Consider the following 21,679-nt stretch of genomic DNA (forward strand, 5'->3'; position numbering starts at 1 on the left):
CTGAAGTCCCGGATGAAGCACCAACTTCACGGATGAATGCCAACAAGCAACTCAATCGAAGAATCTCACACGAAGTTTCGGAGCTCAGCAAAGCTCAAGAGCACAGCTTTCAGAAGAACAGCATCTCAGTTCAGAGGAGGAAGAAGAAGCAAGAAGTAGTACCTCTGTAGAAGCCCTCAGCCTCTTTTATACCTGCATCCACCTGCGAAGAAGAAGCCAGAAGACAGCAGAAGACAGAAGACCATTGTGAGCCAACGGATAGTTCTGGACCGATCAGGCTGAAGCCTGATCGGTCCAGGGCACCTCTGATCGGTCCTGGGGGCCGATCAGGCCCCAGTCTGATCGATCCTCAGACCGATCCCATACAGAGAAGTGGCTGCGTCTCTGATCGATCGTGGAGACCGATCAGACTCCCTGCTGATCGGTCCCCAGACTGATCAGTTCACTCACAGAAAGTTGGCTCAACTCCTCTGATTGGTCTCCAGACCGATCAGATGACTTACAGAACCCTTCTGTTTGTTATCTGATCGGTCACCAGACCAATCCAGGTTTAGAGCTCCAGCCCTAAACCGTAAATAGTCCAGAGAACGAGCTACCGAGCCCTCTCTTGACCTAGTCTGGAGAACGAGCTACCGAGCCCTCTTCGACTTCGTCCGGTCCAGAGAACGAGCTACCGAGCCCTCTCTGACCACAGTCCGGAGAACGAGCTACCGAGCCCTCTCCGACTTTTCGTGCCAAGTCTCCATACTTGGACTTTTCCCGTGCCAAGCTCTCTGCTTAGACTTTTCACCAGATGTCTGGTCAACCTTGACCCATCTGGATTTCCCTTGCCTGGCTTCACTCACCAGGACTTCCAAACTGCCTAGCTTCACTCACTAGGTCTTTCCCCTGCCTGGCTTCACTCACCAGGTCTTTCCCAAGCGCCTAGCTTCACTCACCAGGACTTTCTCCAACTGCCTGGCTTCACTCACCAGGACTTTCACTTTCACCTAGCTTCACTCACTAGGATTTTCACCTGGTTTTACTCACCAGGATTTCCCGACTGCCTGGCTTCACTCACCAGGACTTTCACTTTCACCTAGCTTCACTCACTAGGATTTTCACCTGGCTTCACTCACCAGGATTTCCCGACTGCCTAACATCCTAGTTAGGACTTCCCAGTCAAGTATCCGGTCAACCTTGACCTACTTGACTCTTCTTCATCCAACCTGATCAGACCCTGATTAGTATCTCTCCGCATGGACAACTGCACCTGCATTGTCCATGTCTACATGTCTTTCTGTATTGTCAAACATCGAAACCATGACCAAGGTTTACACTTGGTCAACTAGGTCAACCTTGACCTACTGGAAATTGCACCAACAGAGGGGTGATTAGCTTGCGGGTTAGATTAACAAACATGTTAAGGTGCTTTCATACTAGGAAGCAACAGAGTTGGGAAAGTTGGCAACAAAGTTCTTTAATATATTTTGCAATGGGAGAAGGAAGCACGATGGCCAAAGTAAGATTGACTTTCCACATCTCTTCCCTCCAGGCCATTTCAAGTAGATATAAAAGAAACAAAAGGAGTTCAATAGGATGAACCCAGCATATCAAATGAGAACCACCAAAACCTCAAGAGTAAGATGCATGAATTGAGACTTCCTCCTCAAAATATTTGACAGTATGATTGATCATGTCTGAAAATTGAAAAGAGGGCATGCTGGCAATGGTGACTTGGTTATTGATTGGAATAGGACTTTTTACTATGAGAAAAAGTTTTCCTTTGATCTCGCACACACTAAAACAAGTAAAAAAAAAATGTTAGTTCCCAAAAACCAGGGGAAGTCTTTGGCGATAGCCCTCCGACGCTAATGACGCAAAGCCTCTGCGAGTGGCGGCCATGAGCACAGCCACCGGCCAAATCAGAGACAACTCCGTGGGTGTCCCTCAAGGCCTGCGACGTCGCAAATTGGGGAAGTTCGCGACATGGACGCTATCTTTATATATGTTGGCAACAGGCAACAAAATCGATCGGAGCGGCAGCAAACAAGAGCAAAAGGAAGGGGTAGCAATTTTAAACAGGAGATTTTTCATGCATTTATAACTAACTATATGCTCTGATACCATTGTTGATACTCAATATGCATGAATCAAAATGAATTAAAATGGTAAACACTTACAACAATCTCCCGCAGATCTACAATCGGCGACGAATGGATTTGCTGTCGGGAGATCAATTATAGGATCGGAAGGCTCTCCACAATTCCACGAACCAAATCCCACCGTCTCAAATGTTCTTCTCACTCTCCCGTTGTCTCTTTCTCTACACCGTGAATCACCTGTAAAATACCGAAAATAGGCGAATATTAATAAGGGAATTTTCTGGAATTTTTGGGAATTTTTCGAGAATTTTTCGGAGCTCGTACGGACGAGTTAACGGGGATAAAAAAATGGGGCCTGTAAAAGCCTGTTTAGGCTACCCTATTTTTAGTGAGGAAATGTTTATATTTCCTTTTCTTTTTATATTTCTTTTACTTTTAATTATTTTAATCGCCGTTTCTCCTTTCCCGTGTGTCGCGCGCCCGAAGCCTTCTCCCCTTGCCCTAACCGGCGCCGACGCCGCTGTCCTCTCTGGATCGAAGCAGCGTCTCCTGTGCCCTAGCGCCGCTGCCGCACGGGACAGAGCCGACCTTCTCCACGCCGAGCCCTCGTTTCCTAAGGCTGATTTCTTCCTCTCTGCCGAGGGTCTCGTCGCTGCTGTCCACTACAGACTCACATCTGGTCATCGTTGATTCCACACCGCCAGCATCCTAGGTACTTGATCGCAGCCCCTTTGTGCCCTAACTGACACGGTCTGAGAGGTTCTGTGGGTTCTCCAGCAAAGAGGAAGCTGTCGACACTGAGTTGAGGTACGCTACGGCTGAGAACAGATTTGGTAGGAAATGTAGTTTGCATTTTCTGTATAGGTTTGTAGAGATTAGGTAATGTTTGGTTTGTAATCATCACTGCTTGATCTCTCCTTTTGATTCTATCCAGTGAGGATTGGTTGGAAGTGATCTTGGTTCTAGGGGTGTTTCTTGCCGGCAGCACTCAAACAAACGTCGTTAGGGGTTTTGGATCAAGAGCAAAGGTAAGTATGTGTACTGTGAAGAAAGGAAAGAATTTGTTACTAGAATTTGTTTTAGATTTAACTTTAAATCTATTTGTGTTAAGGGAATTAGGTTTGGATTTAATCTAATGGGTTGATTGGGGATTAAGTTACTAACCCTAATTAACTATTAGATTTAAATAGGTAAATTGAGATTATGTGATTAGGGTTTTACCCTAAATTAGTTTTAGGGATTTTATTTAGCTTTTTTTTTTAAGGAATGTAGCTAAATAAAATATTTATGTTATTTGACGCAGGACACTGATTCGAGACGGTATCTCGACGAGTATCTTGATTACCGGATAGGACCATTTTATCGGAGGCGGGTACTTTTGACTTATGTCATTTGATATACATTGTAGTGAATATAACAAATTGCATTAATTATGTTTCTCATTCTGTTTCGATTAATCACTACCCAAAACTTGATACATGCTTGATTAATTGATTGGTTTGCATCTCATGTATACATTACCTGTTTATACATGCTTGTAGGGGTAGTGATATACCATGCTTCACCATGTTCAGGACCTAGGTTTTATACCTTCTGTGTACCTTTGATTTGATTCAACTCGTTGACCTATGATGCACTTTTATATATATATGGATTAGGTCAGGATATTTTATGGTTAGTGCGAGGCACCATTTGTATAATTGCATGCTGTGCGATAGTTCCCTCCATTATTGTTGAGCACATCGCCAGTTACATGGATCTGCACATACCACCACTCATGTGGTTAGTGGTCGGTTCAGGCAGAGTGTGTTGCAACAGGGACTCTGTTAGGCACCGTTGGTCCGCTCATGGGTAGTGTGACACAACGTGTTAGCCGGCTGGGATTCCTCCCCGTCATCGTGTACCGGGAGTTGAGAGCATTGCGCTCCCCCATTTATGATTTGGGGTAGGAGGATAGGTGTACTCCGACAGCATCCCGTCCACTCGGTCACTCATCAGGAGTAGTGACGACAAAGTGCACGGTTGTCACAACCTTACCCACTCGGCCTCACTATTGTGTGTGAGATGATCGACTGGCGTCAGGGGTGACTAGGACGCATCATTGGCATCATATGCATGATGCATTTATTGCTTATGCTTGTGTTTGCTGCATTTATATGCTGCATATTGTTTGGATACCCATGTTTGACATGCATACAAGATTTCCATATCACTCGGACTGTTTGTCCTTATACCCAGGTCCTGGTTAGTACAGTATTCTCCTGTTTACTTCAGTTTGAATTTTCCTTTATTACATTAGGAGACTGTACGCATGATTAGTGCTAGATGTTATTTTCTTACTTTGTATATCAGTTGTACCTGCTGAGTGTTAGACTCACCTCGCCTCCATTGTTGTTATTTTTCAGGTTGATGCTGTCAGGAGAGAGTTCCAGTCGCTAGTCCCCTGTTGACCACGAGGGCTTAGTAATCGTTTGGTTTTCTTCTTTATTAGTCTATGTTCAGACTTATTCTATTTTTGATACTATGGATCTTTGATACTATGGATCTGGTATGATTTTATGTGTCAATGGATTTTATTTCGATGTGTTTTTACTACATGCCTGCCTGGTCGGCAGAAGAGGTGAGTTTGTCAGATTTGAGCTTTATGAGTGTAGTGGAGTAGGGTTGATTTCAAGTCAGAGTATTATTCATTCCGTTTACTTGTCATATAAACTGCGTGGTTGTGTCAGCCAGAGGCTGAAATTGATATTAACTGCGTGGTGATGGTTTTTATTATTGTTATTATTCCAGCCACATGTGGCTGAGGTATATAGTGTTTGTAGAAAGTTTCAGATTGTCCGCCGTACAAGGGAGATGCTGCCGAAATTTCTTCGGACAGGGACTCCTCCGGGGCGTGACAATTTATTTGGTATCAGAGCCAGGTTTGCGAGTCAAACTGGGAATTTTCGGATTTTCGTTGTGGTTATGTTTCAGATTTCCATTTCAGATTTATATGAATTTTCGATGATTTTCTCGTTCGAAATTTTGAGGTCAAGTTGGGGACTGGACAGCGACGGAACATCTCCAAACGACAATTAGGTATGATGTTTATTTTATGATTATTATATTGGTAGTAATATCTGTAATATAACTTAACATATATGAGGAGATCTCCGCGTATTACGGCGAGACGTGGTGCTGGACGACCACGTGCGAGGACCACGGGATCTCTGGATATGCCAGAGATGCCTACTGTTGATGAGCCTGTCAGTCAGGGACAGACTCAGCATACTGTGGGCGCGTCGGGCTCTCAGACCCCGACGTCTCCTATAGAGGTACCTACCTCGGTTACGCCGAGTGTACCTATCCCTACTGTAGTTCCGGTACCATCAGAGGTACCATTAGCGTTCCCGATATCTGCTCCAGCGCAGCCTACAGTGTATTCAGTACCACCGCCACCTGGACCTACAGTGTACCCGACACTAGTGATATCTGTACCCCCAGTGTCTACAGTAGCAGCAGCTGCTCCGCATCCGGTACCATTACCTACTGTACCTCTAGCTGCAGCCACTTTTGTTCACCATACCGTACCACCGACGGCTTATGCTCCAGTTTATTCAACAGCACCGGGAGTACCTCCTCCGGTTTATTCCGCGGTACCACTTGTAGCACCAGTTCCAGTGGTTCTGCCAGTTCCTGCAGCCATCCCGACACAGCTCACTGATATTGTCGTAGCACGAGCTAAGATTCCAGCATTGGCTGAGTCGATGAAGACTCGATTCACTCTTTTCCGAGGAGACCTCGATCCGGGTATGGCCCTATCATGGATAGAGACTATAGAGCAGACTTTCTTCTACATGGCTTGCTCCGAGTGGGAGAAAGTAGAGCTGGCTGCTTTCCACTTACGGGATGAGGATAACGCCTGGTGGATTACTCAGCGTTCCATCATCGGCGAGCGGAACGTTACTTGGGCCAGGTTCAGAGAGGCTTTTGAGAGCCGTTTCTTTCCACTATCATATCAGATGGCTCGCCGACAGGATTTCATGAGTCTACATCAGAATAATCGCACGGTGACAAAGTATAATACTGAATTCAACTGGTTGGCTAAGTTTTGTCCAGAGTTAGTTGCGGAGGACAGATCTCGCATGATGCAGTTTATACAGGGACTGGATGGTTATCTGCAAGTAAGGCTTGCCGGTTTAGGGATCGTATCTTACTCTGATGCACTGGATCGAGCTTTGATGATAGAGTTAGCTCAGCAAAGAGCATTTCCGGACAGGAAGAGGAAGCATGCGGGTCAGGCATCTGGACAGATCAAGCAGACACCGACGATAGGACAGCAGCAGAGTAGTCGCAGTCGGTCAGGTCAGGGTACATCTGGGGTATCTCGTAGGCCTCAGAAGTCAGTGCGGTTTTTTTCAGGACGTTCTCGATTTTCTCAGTAGAACCGGCAACCATCTTCCAGCGATACTCACTGTTTCCGATGTGGATCCAGAGATCACCTCACCCCAGCTTGCTCTCTGGGACAGTCGGTTTGCTTTTATTGCAAACTGCCTGGGCACCAGAGCCGAGATTGTCAGCTGAAGGCTCAGCACACGGTTTCCGGAGGGTCAGGTCAGAGGGGACAATCTAGTCAGTCAGGGGCATATCGAGGAGGGCAGAAAGCCCAGTCTTCACATCGTCAGCAGGGGACAGTTTCACTTGCAGCAGCGGCATTTGGCATGCTTGGACAGGAGTACTCCAGTGCTTCCATAGCACCCCAGAGTTCCGTTCCAGGACCTTATTATCCGACGCAGGGACAGTATCAGATGCAGCCTCAACCCCTAGGCCAGTACCAGACTCAGTCTCAGTCATCGGCACAGTATCAGTCACCGTCCTCTCAGTCTCCTCTGGCACATTATCCAGCACCGCCTCAGTGGCAGGCTTCTGCCCAGCCGCAGCAGCCGCTGGCAGCGTTACCACCTCCTCCTCCGCCAGAGACTGGACGTGTTCATGCGATTACCAGAGAGGATGCGCAGCGAGCCGACGGATCCGTTTTCCGCGGTATGATTTCCATTTATGCATTTTCCGCTGATATATTGATTGATACTGGTAGCTCGCACTCTTTTATATCCCGTACCTTTATGCGGGAGATTGGTAGATTACCTACTTTTAGACTGCAGCGATTGACCGTCTCCCTACCGTCCGGTGATACTTTAGACGTCACCCAGGAGATCAGAGGTTGCCCGTTAGACTTTGGCAACATGATACTTACGGTAGATCTTCTAGTATTGGAGATGGTCGAGTTTGATATCATTCTTGGCATGGATTGGCTGTCAGTATATCATGCTACCGTTGATTGCCAGACGAGGGTGGTCACCTTCCGGCCTCCGAACCAACCCTCGTGGAGTTTCACTGACATCAGAGACGACGACATCTCGATTATTTCGGCGATTCAGGCGCAGAAGCTGCTGTCTCACGGCTGTCATGGTTTTCTATTATCTCTGATTAGTACTGAGGACAGCAGTAGTTCGCAGCTCTCCGACATTCCTGTAGTCTGGGAGTACCCAGATGTATTTCCAGAGGAGCTACCTGGTTTGCCTCCCAGAAGGCCAGTGGAGTTCGCTATTGAGTTGATTCCGGGAACCGCGCCGACATCGAAAGCTCCTTATCGTATGGCACCAAAAGAGTTGAACAAGCTGAAGGTTCAACTCCAGGAGCTTTTAGACAGGGGATTCATTCTCCCTAGTGTTTCTCCATGGGGTTCACCGGTATTATTTGTTAAGAAAAAGGATGGCACTATGAGGTTATGTATTGACTACAGACAGCTGAATGCAGTTACCGTCAGAAATAAATATCCTTTACCACGGATCGAGGATTTGTTTGATCAGCTCAGAGGTACATCAGTGTATTCTAAGATTGATCTGCGATCCGGATATCATCAATTGAGGGTCAGAGACTCAGATCCAGAAGACGGCTTTCCGTACGAGATACGGTCATTATGAGTTTTTGGTAATGCCATTTGGGCTTACCAATTCTCCAGCGGTGTTTATGGACTTGATGAACCGCATTTTTCTGGAGTTTCTGGATCAGTTTGTTATCATTTTCATTGATGACATATTGGTCTACTCGCATTCCGAGGAGGAGCATGCACAACATCTTCGTATAGTCTTGGAGACTCTTAGGCGGCATCAGCTGTATGCGAAGTTCAGCAAGTGTGCATTCTGGTTATCCTCAGTCGATTTTCTGGGACACGTGGTTTCTAGCAGAGGTATTTCAGTTGATCCTCAGAAGATCGAGGCTGTCACCAGTTGGGAGCAGCCGAAGTCAGTTCAGGAGATCCGCAGTTTTCTGGGATTGGCCGGATATTACCGATGTTTTATCGAGGGTTTCTCGCGTATTGCTATGCCGCTGACACGCCTTACCAGGAAAGGCGTGAAGTTCATGTGGTCCGAGGATTATGAGACCAGCTTTCAGGAGCTGAAGCGGAGATTAGTGTCGGCTCCAGTTTTGGTTTTACCTTCTGGAGAGGACGGATTTGTACTCTACACCGACGCTTCTCTACAGGGTTTGGGTGCTGTTCTGATGCAGCACGGCAGAGTAGTCTCTTATGCTTCTCGTCAGCTGAAGGAGCATGAGAAGAACTACCCAGTTCATGATCTAGAGTTAGCCGCCATCATATATGCTTTGAAGATTTGGCGTCATCATCTGTACGGCATTACATTTGAGATTCTCACTGATCATAAGAGTCTCAAATACATTTTTACCCAGAAGGAGCTTAATCTCCGACAGAGGAGATGGATGGAGTTCCTGAAGGACTACGATTGTACCATTAGCTACCACCCGGGGAAAGCTAATGTGGTTGCCGATGCACTCAGCAGGAAGTCCAGAGCGACTTTGGCTTGCCACCGAGCTTGAGTCACGGATTTGATTCGTGGTTTCTCCGAGTTAGACCTTGAGGAGCAGGGACAAACAGAGCGAGGTGTTTTGGTTACTATGGTTGCTCAGCGTCGATCGGGACGAGGATCCGAGAGGCTCAGGATGGTGATCAACATTTGCAGTTCATTAGCAGCCAGATAGTTTCCGGGCAGCAGACAGAGTTTACACGAGACGAGAGGGTGTTATATACTTGAGGCGATTATGCGTACCTCGGTCTCATCCGGTCAGGAGGAGCTACTTCAGAGGCACATCATTCTCGATTTGCGATCCATCCAGGCGGGACCCGTATGTATCGAGACTTGAGGCGTTCCTATTGGTGGAACGGCATGAAGAAAGACATCGCGGATTTCGTAGCTAGATGTCTTGTTTGTTAGCAGGTAAAGGCTGAGCACCGAGACCTGCAGGATTACTTCAGCGGATTTCTATTCCCGAGAGGAAGTGGGATCACATTACCATGGACTTTGTAGTAGGGTTGCCGAGGACACGACGAAGTCATGACGCAATTTGGGTAATCGTTGATCGATTAACAGCGCACTTTTTAGCGATTCGGAGGAATGATCCCCTCGATTGGCAGATCTGTATTGCCGGAGATCATCGGACTACATGGTGTTCCGTTGAGTATCATATTGATAGAGATCCACGGTTCACGTCTCGTTTACGAGAGTCCGCAGCCTTGGGCACACAAACTGCTTCAAGACAACTTTCCATCCATGCAGACGGATGGCGATCAGAGCGGACCATTCAGACTTTAGAGGACCCGCTGAGGACATGTGTTATGGATTTCGGAGGCGCTTGGGAGGACCATCTGTTAGTAGAGTTGCCTACAACTGCTTTCATTTGGCATCCAGATGGCACCGCTTGAGACGTTGTATGGTAGACCTTGTCGGACACCGTCCTTTGGGATGAGGTTGAGAGGCCCATTGTTGGGACCTCATAGAGTTCAGCAGATGTAGAGTTGGTCCGTACTATCGACGAGGATGTCGAGGCGCAGACCGCCGAAGAGTTATGTCTGATCGGAGACGCACCACTAGAGTTCTCTGTGGAGACCATGTTTTTCTGCAAGTTTCACCCATGAAAGGGGTGAAGAGATTTGGCCTCAGAGGTAAGCTAGCTCAGACATTGCCCTTCGAGATCTTGAGAGGATCGGCGGTAGCTTACCGACCGGCACTACCACCATCCCCGCCAGCGCTCACGATGTATTCCACGTATTGATGCTGAGGAGATACGTGCCCGCTAGCAGATATTCCAGTTCCAGTTCAGCCCGACATTACTTATGAGGAGGTTCCAAGATGGATTCTCGACCGTAGAGAGCGTCATTGCAAGACTATCCGGCTGGTTAAAGTCGGATGGAAACATCATTCGGACGAGGAGGCTACTTGGGAGCTCGAGGATACGATCCGAGCTCGATATCCCCATCTTTTCACTTGAGGTATGTGATTTGTTTACCGTTCAGCATTTATACTTTATATCTGTTGTTGGTACTTGCTGATGGTAGATAGGGGAGCAGTTATATAAAAGAGCTTCTCCAGATGTAAAATACCGAAAATAGGCGAATATTAATAAGGGAATTTTCTGGAATTTTTGGGAATTTTTTGGGAATTTTTCGGAGCTCGTATGGACGAGTTAACGGGGATAAAAAAAAAATGGGGCCCGGAAAATCCTGTTTAGGCTACCCTATTTTTAGTGAGGAAATGTTTATATTTCCTTTTCTTTTTATATTTCTTTTGCTTTTAATTATTTTTATCGCCGTTTCTCCTTTCCCGTGTGCCGCGCGCCCGAAGCCTTCTCCCCTTGCCCTAATCCGCGCCGACGCCGCTGTCCTCTCTGGACCGAAGCAGCGTCTCCTGTGCCCTAGCGCCGTTGCCGCACGGGACAGAGCCGACCTTCTCCACGCCGAGCCCTCGTTTCCTAAGGCTGATTTCTTCCTCTCTGCCGAGGGTCTCGTCGCTGTTGTCCACTACGGACTCACATCTGGTCATCGTTGATTCCACACCGCCAGCATCCTAGGTACCTGATCGCAGCCCCTTTGTGCCCTAACTGACACGGTCTGAGAGGTTCTGTGGGTTCTCCAGCAAAGAGGAAGCTGTCGACACTGAGTTGAGGTAAGCTACGGCTAAGAACAGATTTGGTAGGAAATGTAGTTTGCATTTTCTGTATAGGTTTGTAGAGATTAGGTAATGTTTGGTTTGTAATCGTCACTGCTTGATCTCTCCTTTTGATTCCATCCAGTGAGGATTGGTTGGAAGTGATCTTGGTTCTAGGGGTGTTTCTTGTCGACAGCACTCAAGCAAACATCGTCAGGGGTTTTGGATCAAGAGCAAAGGTAAGTATGTGTACTGTGAAGAAAGGAAAGAATTTGTTACTAGAATTTGTTTTAGGATTAACTTTAAATCTGTTTGTGTTAAGGGAATTAGGTTTGGATTTAATCTAATGGGTTGATTGGGGATTAAGTTACTAACCCTAATTAACTATTAGATTTAAATAGGTAAATTGAGATTATGTGATTAGGGTTTTACCCTAAATTAGTTTTAGAGATTTTATTTAGCTATTTTTTTTTATGAATGTAGCTAAATAAAATATTTATGTTATTTGACGCAGGACACTGATTCGAGACGGTATCTCGACGAGTATCTTGATTACCGGATAGGACCATTTTATCGGAGGCGGGTACTTTTGACTTATGTCATTTGATATACATTGTAGTGAATATAAAAAATTGCATTAATTATGTTTCTCATTCTGTTTCGGTTAATCACTACCCAAAACTTGATACATGCTTGATTGATTGATTGGTTTGCATCTCATGTATACATTACCTGTTTATACATGCTTGTAGGGGTAGTGATATACCATGCTTCACCATGTTCAGGACCTAGGTTTTATACCTTCTGTGTACCTTTGATTTGATTCGACTCGTTGACCTATGATGCACTTTTATATATATATGGATTAGGTTAGGATATTTTGTGGTTAGTGCCATGCACCATTTGCATGATTGCATGTTCTGCGATAGTTCGCTTTATTATTGTTAAGCACATCGCCAGTTACATGAATCTGCACACACCACCACTCATGGGTTAGTGGTCGATTTAGTCAGAGTGTGTTGCAGCAGGGACTCTGTTAGGCACCGTTGGTCCGCTCATGGGTAGTGTGACACAACGTGTTAGCCGGCAGGAATTCCTCCCCATCCTCGTGTACCGGGAGTTGAGAGCATTGCGCTCCCCCATTTATGATTTGGGGTAGGAGGATAGGTGTACTTCGACAGCATTCCGTCCACTCGGTCACTCATCAGGAGTAGTGACGACACAGTGCACAGTTGTCACAACCTTACCCACTCGGCCTCACTATTGTGTGTGAGATGATCGACTGGCGTCAGGGGTGACCAGGACGCATCATTGGCATCATATGCATGATGCATTTATTGCTTGGGTTTGTGTTTGCTACATTTATATGCTGCATATTGTTTGGATACCTATGTTTGACATGCAAACAGGATTTCCATATCACTTGGACTGTTTGTCCTTATACCCAGGTCCTGGTAAGTACAGTATTCTCCTGTTTACTTCAGTTTGCACTTTCCTTTATTACATCAGGAGACTGTACGCATGATTAGTGCTAGGTGTTATTTCCTTACTTTGTATATCAGTTGTATCTGCTGAGTGTTGGACTCACCCCGCCTCCATTGTTGTTATTTTTCAGGTTGATGCTGTCAGGAGAGAGTTCCAGTTGCTAGTCCCCTGCTGACCACGAGGGCTTAGTAATCTTTTGGTTTTCTTCTTTATTAGTCTATGTTCAGACTCATTCTGTTTTTGATACTATGGATTTTTGATACTATGGATCTGGTATGAATTTTATGTGTCGATGGATTTTATTTCGATGTGTTTTTACTACATGCCTGCCATGTCGGCAGAAGAGGTGAGTTTGTCGGATTTGAGCTTTACGAGTGTAGTGGAGTAGGGTTGATTTCGAGTCAGAGTATTATTCATTCCCTTTACTTGTCATATAAACTGCGTGGTTGTGTCAGCCAGAGGCTGAAATTGATATTAACTGCGTGGTGATGGTTTTTATTATTGTTATTATTCCAGCCGAATGTGGCTGAGGTATACAGTGTTTGTATAAAGTTTCAGATTGTCCGCCGTACAGGGGAGATGTTGCCGAAATTTCTTCGGACAGGGACTCCTCCGGGGCGTGACATCACCCCCCCAATGATGCTTGGACGTACCCCTTATAAAGGAAAATAACCCAAGGATATAATGGACTTTTCCATTAAGAGTAGTGGGGAACGTGGGCATGTTCCCACGTTCCCCATTTCCTATAGGATCAACATCTGAAGCCAACTAGTGACGAGCCGAGCGAATCGAGGGATCAATCCCATAGACAGCTTCGGCGAAGAATTTGATCAACTTTCTAGGGAGCGAGGAGGAGAGAGGGTGACCGACGGAGGAGAGGTCCTGCTCGTCGACGCAGCTACAGCGGTGAAGCAACAAATCTTAACTGCCTCCAGAACAAAATCGCAAGCAACAAGACTCTCCTTTCTTTTCCACGGCCAAGGGGAAGGAGACGTGAGAAAGATCACGGTTTGCAGTGTACTCTCGCCTCTTCTTAAAAAAAAAACTCTAATGGCCATTTATACCAGGTGGAGTTGTACTCTCACCTCTATTTACAAACAAAAAAAACTGTAATGACCTTTTATACTAGGTGGAGTTTAGAGTTTAGGGTTTAGAATTTAATCCCATATCGTTTGTTTTGATTGACGGAGTGGAACTAGTGCTATAAAAGAAGAGGCTATGGCACTTTCTCATTTATACCTTTCTCGGCCTTTTGGCTAAGATCAAGTGTAGTATCTGTTCTTATCAGTTTAATATTTGATACGTGGACCATTGGTTCACTATGATATTAAATTAATTTTTATTTTGGGGAGGGATCATTACAGTAGCTTGCTATTGGATCCTTCGCGTGTCATCCTTGTGTTGCACTATTGTAGGAGTTCGACGCACCCGACCAAGATAAATTAAATTTTTATATTAAATTAGGGTTTTTTTAAAATTATTAATTATAGTGCAAGAAATTAAATCTTAAAATTTTATATATTTAAAAATAAATAGAAAACACATAAAAATTTAATGAATAAGAAATTTTATAATTAGAATTGAATAAATTGATGTTTTCTTAGATTAAATTTTGAAATAATTTAATTAGGTCCTTCAATTTAATCGAAATAACTTAATTAGTGTGGTTTTTTTTAATTTGGTACGAAAAAATGATTTTACTCCGCAGAAGAAAGATAAATCACGTACCAAACAACTTTCTAATTGAGAAAATTCAAGTATTCAACTTACTAATCCTAGGATGGTCAATCCAACCATAAAAATTTTCCACCAGTCCATCAATCCCGTATTCTTAGATCAATCGTCCATTAGAGAAAATTCATTCGTTAATTCATCGAGATTTAAACTCAATCCTTAAATATTTGGGAAATTAAAAAAAGTGCCTTACCGTGGTACTATTACACATGAACAACCTTATTTATTGTTTGAAACTTGTTCAACTATTTATTAAATTTAATTATTTTATTTTATTTTATTTATTTAACATGTTTATAAAAAAGTTATTGATGATCATTATTCACCAACATACTTGTTCAAATTTATTCGTAAGGTATTGAAATTGTGTTGTATTGAACGAACAAAAATAATTCCTTATTAAATTGAACACCAATCTTATTTTTGAACAATTGGTTCATTTACCGCCCTATCTAGCACGCTTGGGATATGCAACGAGGGCACAATGATAGGGCACACATGGGATGTGTACCGAGAGCACAATGTTGTTACCATCTCGATGATATTGAACCAACTCCAGACCAATGCTTTGGACAAATAGGCTCGCTCAGTCAAACTGATAAATGGATCACTGAAAGAACATGCCAAATGATAGACCATGGTAAAACCCTAACCCTACAGTCTACGGAGGGCCCGAACTATAGGAGAATAACTCGAGGGGTGATTAGCTTGCGGGTTAGATTAAGTAACATGTTAAGGCACTTTCATACCTGGAAGCAACAGAGTTGGGAATGTAGGCAACAAAGTTCTTTAATATATTTTGCAATGGGAGAAGGAAGCACAAAGGCCAAAGTAAGATTGACTTTCCACATCTCTTCCCTCCAGGCTATTGTAGGTAGATATAAAAGAAACAAAACGAGTTCAATAGGATGAACCCAGCATATCAAATGAGAACCACTAAAACATCAAGAGTAAGATGCATGAATTGAGACTTCCTCCTCAAAATATTTGATAGTACGATTGATCATGTCTGAAAATTGAAAAGAGGGCATGCTGGCAATGGTGACTTGGTTATTGATTGGAATAAGACTTTTTACTATGAGAAAAAGTTTTCCTTTGATCTCGCAAACACAAAAACAAGTAAAAAAAAATGTTAGTGCCCAGAAATCAGGGGAAGTCTTTTGCGATAGCCCTCTGATGTTAATGACGGAAAGCCTCAGCGAGTGGCGGCCATGAGCCAAGCCACCGGCCAAATCGGAGACAAACTCCGTGGGTGTCCCTCAAGGCCTACGACGTAGGCAATTGGCGAAGTTCGTGACATGGACGCTATCTTTCCATGTGTTGGCAGCGGGCAACAAAATCGATCTGAGCGGCAACAAACAAGAGGAAAAGGAAGGGGTAGCAATTTTAAGCAGGAGATTTGTCATGCATTTATAACTAACTATGTGCTCTGATACCATTGTTGATACTCTAAATGCATGAATCAAAACGAATTAAAATGGTAGATCTGCAATCAGCGAAGATTGGATTTGCGGTCGGAAGAGCAATCATAGGATTGGAAAGCTCTCCACAATTCCACGAACCAAATCCCACCGTCTCAGATGTTCTGCTCACTCTCTCGTTGTCTCTTTCTCTACACCGTGAATCGTCCCCCATGATCCTTGGACGCACCCCTTATAAAGGGAAATAACCCAAGGATATGATGGGCTTTTCCATTAAGAGTAGTGGGGAACGTGGGCATGTTCCCACGTTCCCATTTCGTATAGGATCGACATCTGAAGCCGACTAGTGACGAGATGAGCGAATCGGGGGATCAAACCCACAGACAGCTTCGGTGAAAAATTTGAACAGTTTACGAGGGAGTGAGATGGAGAGAGGGTGACCGACGGACGAGAGGCCCTGCTCATCGACGCAGCTACAGCGGCGAAGCAACAAACGTTAACTAGCTCCAGAACAAAATCGCAAGCAACAAGACTCTCCTTTCTTTTCCGCGACCAAGGAGAAGGAGACATGAGAAAGATCACGGTTTGTAGTGTACTCTCGCCTCTTCTGAAAAAAAAAACTCTAATGGTCATTTAGACCAGGTGGAGTTGTACTCTCGCCTCTATTTACAAACAAAAAAAACTGCAATGACCTTTTATACTAGATGGAGTTTACATGTTAGGGTTTAGAATTTAGTCCCATATCTTTTGTTTTTGATTGACGGAGTGGAACTAGTGCTATAAAAGAAGAGGCTATGACACTTTCTTATTCCTACCTTTCTCGGCCTTTTGGCTAAGATCAAGTGTTGTATCTGTTCTTATCAGTTTAATATCTGATACGTGGACAATTGGTTCACTAATTTATTAAATTAATTTTTGTTTTGGGAGGGATCATTACAGTAGCTTGCTATTGGATCCTTGACGTGTCATCCTTGTGTTGCACTATTGCAAGGGTTTGGCACACTTGACCAAGTTAAATTAAAATTTTAAATTAAGTCTATTTTTAAATTATTAATTACAATGTTGAAATTAAATATAAAATTTTAAATATTTAAAAATAAATACAAAACAAATAAAAAATTTGAATTTTTTACCGATTTAATTATTATTTTTTAGTTAATGAATAAGAAATTTTAAAATTAGATTTGAATAAATTGATGTTTTCTTAGATGAAATTTTGAAATAATTTAATTAAAATTTTAAATTTATTAAGTTATTCAATTGAATTGAAATAACATAATTAGTGTGGTTTATTTTTTTAATTTGGTAAGAAAAAAGGATTTTACTCCGCCCAAGAAAGATAAAACACATACCAAACAACTTTCTAATAGGGAGGACATTTAATCCTTGTGAATAAAACATGTAAAACACCTGTATCACCCGAATACCAATTTGGCTACACCGTGGGGGTAGAGTTTCGTTCAAGTTTGGCTTGAGGTTGGTTCGTTTAAATGTTATCAAGTTTTCAATTGAATTGGTATCAAGTACTCAACTTTCGCTGACTAATCCTGGGATGGTCAATCCAGCCATAAAAATTTTCCACCGGTCCATCAATCTAATGTTCTTAGCTCAATCGTCCATTAGGAAAAATTCATCCGTTAATTCACCGAGATTTAAACTCGACCCTTAAATATTTGGGAAACTAAAAGTGTCCTATCATGGTACTATTACACAAGAACAACCTTATTTATAGCTTGAAACTTATTCAATTATTTATTAAATTTAATTATTTTATTTTATTTTATTTTATTTAACATGTTTATAAACAAGTTATTGATAATCATTATTCACCAATATACTTTTTCAAATTTATTCATAAATTTTTGAAGCATGTCCAATTAATTAAAATAGTGTTGTATTGAACGTACATAAATAATTTCATATTAAATTGAATACCAAACTTATTTTTGAACCATTGGTTCATTTACCGCCTTATCTGGCATGCTTGGGATATGCAACGATGGCACAATGATAGGGCACGCTTGGGATGTGTACCGAGAGCACAATGTTGTTACCATCTCGCTGATCTTGAACCAACTCCAGACCAATGCTTTGGATAAATAGTCTCGCTCAGTCAAACTGACAAGTAAATTGTTCGGTCACACTGAAAGAACATGCCAAATGAAAGACCATGGGAAAATGCCCAAACTATAGGAGAATAACTCGAGGGTTGATTAGCTTGTGGGTTAGATTAACTAACATGTTAAGGCGCTTTCATACCTAGATGCAACAGAGTTGGGAAAGTAGGCAACAAAGTTCTTTAATATATTTTGCAATGGGAGAAGGAAGCACAAAGGCCAAACTAAGATTGACATTCCACATCTCATCCCTCCAGGCTATTGCAAGTAGATATAAAAGAAACAAAACGAGTTCAATAGGATGAACTCAGCATAGCAAATGAGAACCACCAAAACCTCAAGAGTAAGATGCATGAATTGAGACTTCCTCCTCAAAATATTTGACAATACGATTGATTATGTTTGAAAATTGAAAAGAGGGCATGCTGGCAATGGTTACTTGGTTATTGATTGGAATATGACTTTTTACCATGAGAAAAAGTTTTCCTTTGATCTCGTACACACTAAAACAAGCAAAAAAAAATGTTAGTGACCAGAAACCAGGGGAAGTCTTTGGCGATAGCCCTCCGACGCAAATGACGCAAAGCCTCTGCGAGTGGCGGCCATGAGCACAACCACCGGCCAATATCAGAGCAAACTTTGTGGGTGTTCCTCATGGCCTACGACATCAGCAATTGGGGAAGTTTGCGACATGGACGCTATCTTTCCATGTGTTGGCAGCAGGAAACAAAATCGATCGGAGCGGCAGGAAAAGAGAGCAAAAGGAATGGGTAGAAATTTTAAGCAGGAGATTTGTCATGCATTTATAACTAACTATATGCTCTGATACCATTGTTGATACTCTAAATGCACGAATCAAAACGAATTAAAATGGTAAACACTTACAACGATCTCCCACATCTACAATCGTACGATTGGACTTGCTGCCGGAAGAGAAATCATAGGATTGGAAAGCCCTCCACAATTCCACGAACCAAATCTCACCGTCTTCGGATATTCTTCTCACTCTCGTTGTCCCTTTCTCTACATTGTGAATCATCCCCATGATCCTTGGACGCGCACCTTATAAAGGAAAATAACTCAAGGATATAATGGCCTTTTCCATTAAGAGTAGTGGGGAACGTGGGCATGCTTCACGCTCCCATTTCCTATAGGATTGACATGAAGACCGACTAGTAGCCGATAGATCAAACCTCAGACACCTAGGCAAAGAATTTGATCACCACGAGGAGGCGAGGCAGAGGACCACGGAGGAGATGTCCACGCTTGTCGGCTGTGCGCGCTGTGCGAACAAACATAAGCGCCTCGAACAAAATCACAAGCAACAAGACTCTCCTTTCTTTTCCGTGGCCAAGGAGAAGGAGACGTGAGAAAGATTTTGATTCTCGCCTCTTCTTAAAAAAAAAACTCTAATGGCCATTTATACCAGGTGGAATTGTACTCTCGACTCTATTTACAAACAAAAAAAACTGTAATGACCTTTTATACTAGGTGGAGTTTAGAGACTAGGGTTTAGAATTTAGTCCCATATCGTTTGTTTTTGATTGACGGAGTGGAACTAGTGCTATAAAAGAAGAGGATATGGCACTTTCTCATTCATACCTTTCTCGGCCTTTTGGCTAAGATCAAATGTAGTATCTGTTCTTATCAGTTTAATATCTAATACATGGACCATTGGTTCACTAGGATATTAAATTAATTTTTATTTTGGGGAGGGATCATTACAGTAGCTTGCTATTGGATCCTTCGCGTGTCATCCCTGTTAAGTTTTTTTTTTTAAATTATTAATTATAGTGCAAGAAATTAAATCTTAAAATTTTATATATTTAAAAATAAATACAAAAGACATAAAAATAATTGAATTTTTTTATTGATTAAATTATTTTTTTTCATTTAATGAATAAGAAATTTTAAAATTAGAATTGAATAAATTGATGTTTTCTTAGATGAAATTTTGAAATAATTTAATTAAAATTTTATTAGGTTATTCAATTTAATCGAAATAACTTAATTAGTGGTTTTTTTTTTAAATTTGGTAAGAAAAAATGATTTTACTCCGCCCAAGAAAGATAAATCACGTACCAAACAACTTTCTATAATAGGGAGGACATTTAATAAATCTGTAGGGAATAAAACAGGTAAAACACCTGTATCATCCGAATACCAATTTGGCTACATCGTGGGGTAGAGTTTAATTCAGGTTAGGGTTGAGGTTGGTTTGTTTAAATGTTATCAAGTTCTCAATTGAATTGGTATCAAGAATTCAACTTTCACTGCCTAATCCTGGGATGGTCAATCCAGCCATAAACATTTTCCACCGGTCCATCAATCCAGTGTTCTTAGATCAATTGTCCATTAGAGAAAATTCATCCGTTAATTCACCGAGATTTAAACTCGATCCTTAAATATTTGGGAAACTATAAAAGTGCCCTACCGTTGTACTATCACACAAGAACAAACTTATTTATTGTTTGAAACTTATATAATTATTTATTAAATTTAATTATTTTATTTTATTTTATTTATTTAACATGTTTATAAAAAAGTTATTGATGATCATTATGCACCAATATACTTGTTCAAATTTATTCATAAGTTTTTGAAGCATGTCCAATTAATTAAAATTGTGTTGTATTGAACGAACATAAATAATTCCATATTAAATTGAGCACCAAACTTATTTTTGAACGATTGGTTCATTTACGGCCCTATCCGGCACACTTGGGATATGCAACGAGGGTAGAATGATAGGGCACGCTTGGGATGTGTACCGAGAGCACAATGTTGTTACCATCTCGATGATCATGAACTAACTCCAGACCAATGCTTTGGATAAATAGGCTCGTTCAGTCAAATTGATAAATAGATCACTGAAAGAACAAGCCAAATGAAAGACCATGGGAAAACCCTAACCCTACGGTCTACGGAGGGCTCGAACTATAGGAGAATAACTTGAGGGGTGATTAGCTTGCGGGTTAGATTGACTAACATGTTAAGGCGCTTTCATACCAGGAAGCAACAGAGTTGGGAAACTAGGCAACAAAGTTCTTTAATATATTTTGCAATGGAGAAGGAAGCACAAAGGCCAAAGTAAGATTGACTTTCCACATCTCATCCCTCCAGGCTATTGCAAGTATATATAAAAGAAACAAAACGAGTTCAATAGGATGAACCCAACATATCAAATGAGAACCACCAAAACCTCAAGAGTAAGATGCATGAATTGAGACTTCCTCCTCAAAATATGTGACAGTATGATTGATCATGTCTGAAAATTGAAAAGAGGGCATGCTGGCAATGGTGACTTGGTTATTGATTGGAATAAGACTTTTTACTATGAGAAAAAGTTTTCCTTTGATCTCGCACACACTAAAACATGCAAAAAAAATGTTAGTGCCCAGAAACCAGGGGAAGTCTTTGGCGATAGCCCTCCGATGCTAACGACGCAAGGCCTCTGCGAGTGGCGGCCATGAGCACAACCACCGCCCAAATCAGAGGCAAACTCCGTGGGTGTCCCTCAAGGCCTACGACGTTGACAATTGGGGAAGTTTGCAACATGGACGCTATCTTTCCATGTGTTGGCAACAGGAAACAAAATCGATCGGAGCGGCAGCAAACAAGAGCAAAAGGAAGGGGTAGCAATTTTAAACAGGAGATTTGTCATGCATTTATATCTAACTATGTGCTCTGATACCATTGTTGATACTCTAAATGCATGAATCAAAATGAATTAAAATGGTAAACACTAATTACAACGATCTCCCACAGATCTACAATCAGCGACGATTGGACTAGCTGTCGGAAGAGCAATCATAGGATTGGCAATGTAAAGCCCGAAAAATTCCCGAATTTATTTT

The 21,679-nt window shown here is 42.5% G+C and overlaps 2 non-coding genes and 1 pseudogene across 2 annotated transcripts; all 3 read left to right on the forward strand.

The window, feature by feature from the left end:
• Positions 1–13,785: 13,785 nt before the first annotated feature.
• On the forward strand, positions 13,786–13,983 carry LOC122044795. The gene has a single exon (XR_006129797.1). It is a non-coding gene; the product is annotated as a U2 spliceosomal RNA (small nuclear RNA).
• A 2,533-nt stretch (positions 13,984–16,516) lies between these two features.
• LOC122044749 lies at positions 16,517–16,713 on the forward strand. The gene has a single exon (XR_006129761.1). It is a non-coding gene; the product is annotated as a U2 spliceosomal RNA (small nuclear RNA).
• A 2,707-nt stretch (positions 16,714–19,420) lies between these two features.
• Positions 19,421–19,584, forward strand: LOC122044474 (annotated as a pseudogene).
• The last annotated feature ends 2,095 nt before the right edge of the window (positions 19,585–21,679 follow it).

Source organism: Zingiber officinale, chromosome 2A, assembly GCF_018446385.1.
Source record: "Zingiber officinale cultivar Zhangliang chromosome 2A, Zo_v1.1, whole genome shotgun sequence".
NCBI lineage: Eukaryota > Viridiplantae > Streptophyta > Magnoliopsida > Zingiberales > Zingiberaceae > Zingiber > Zingiber officinale.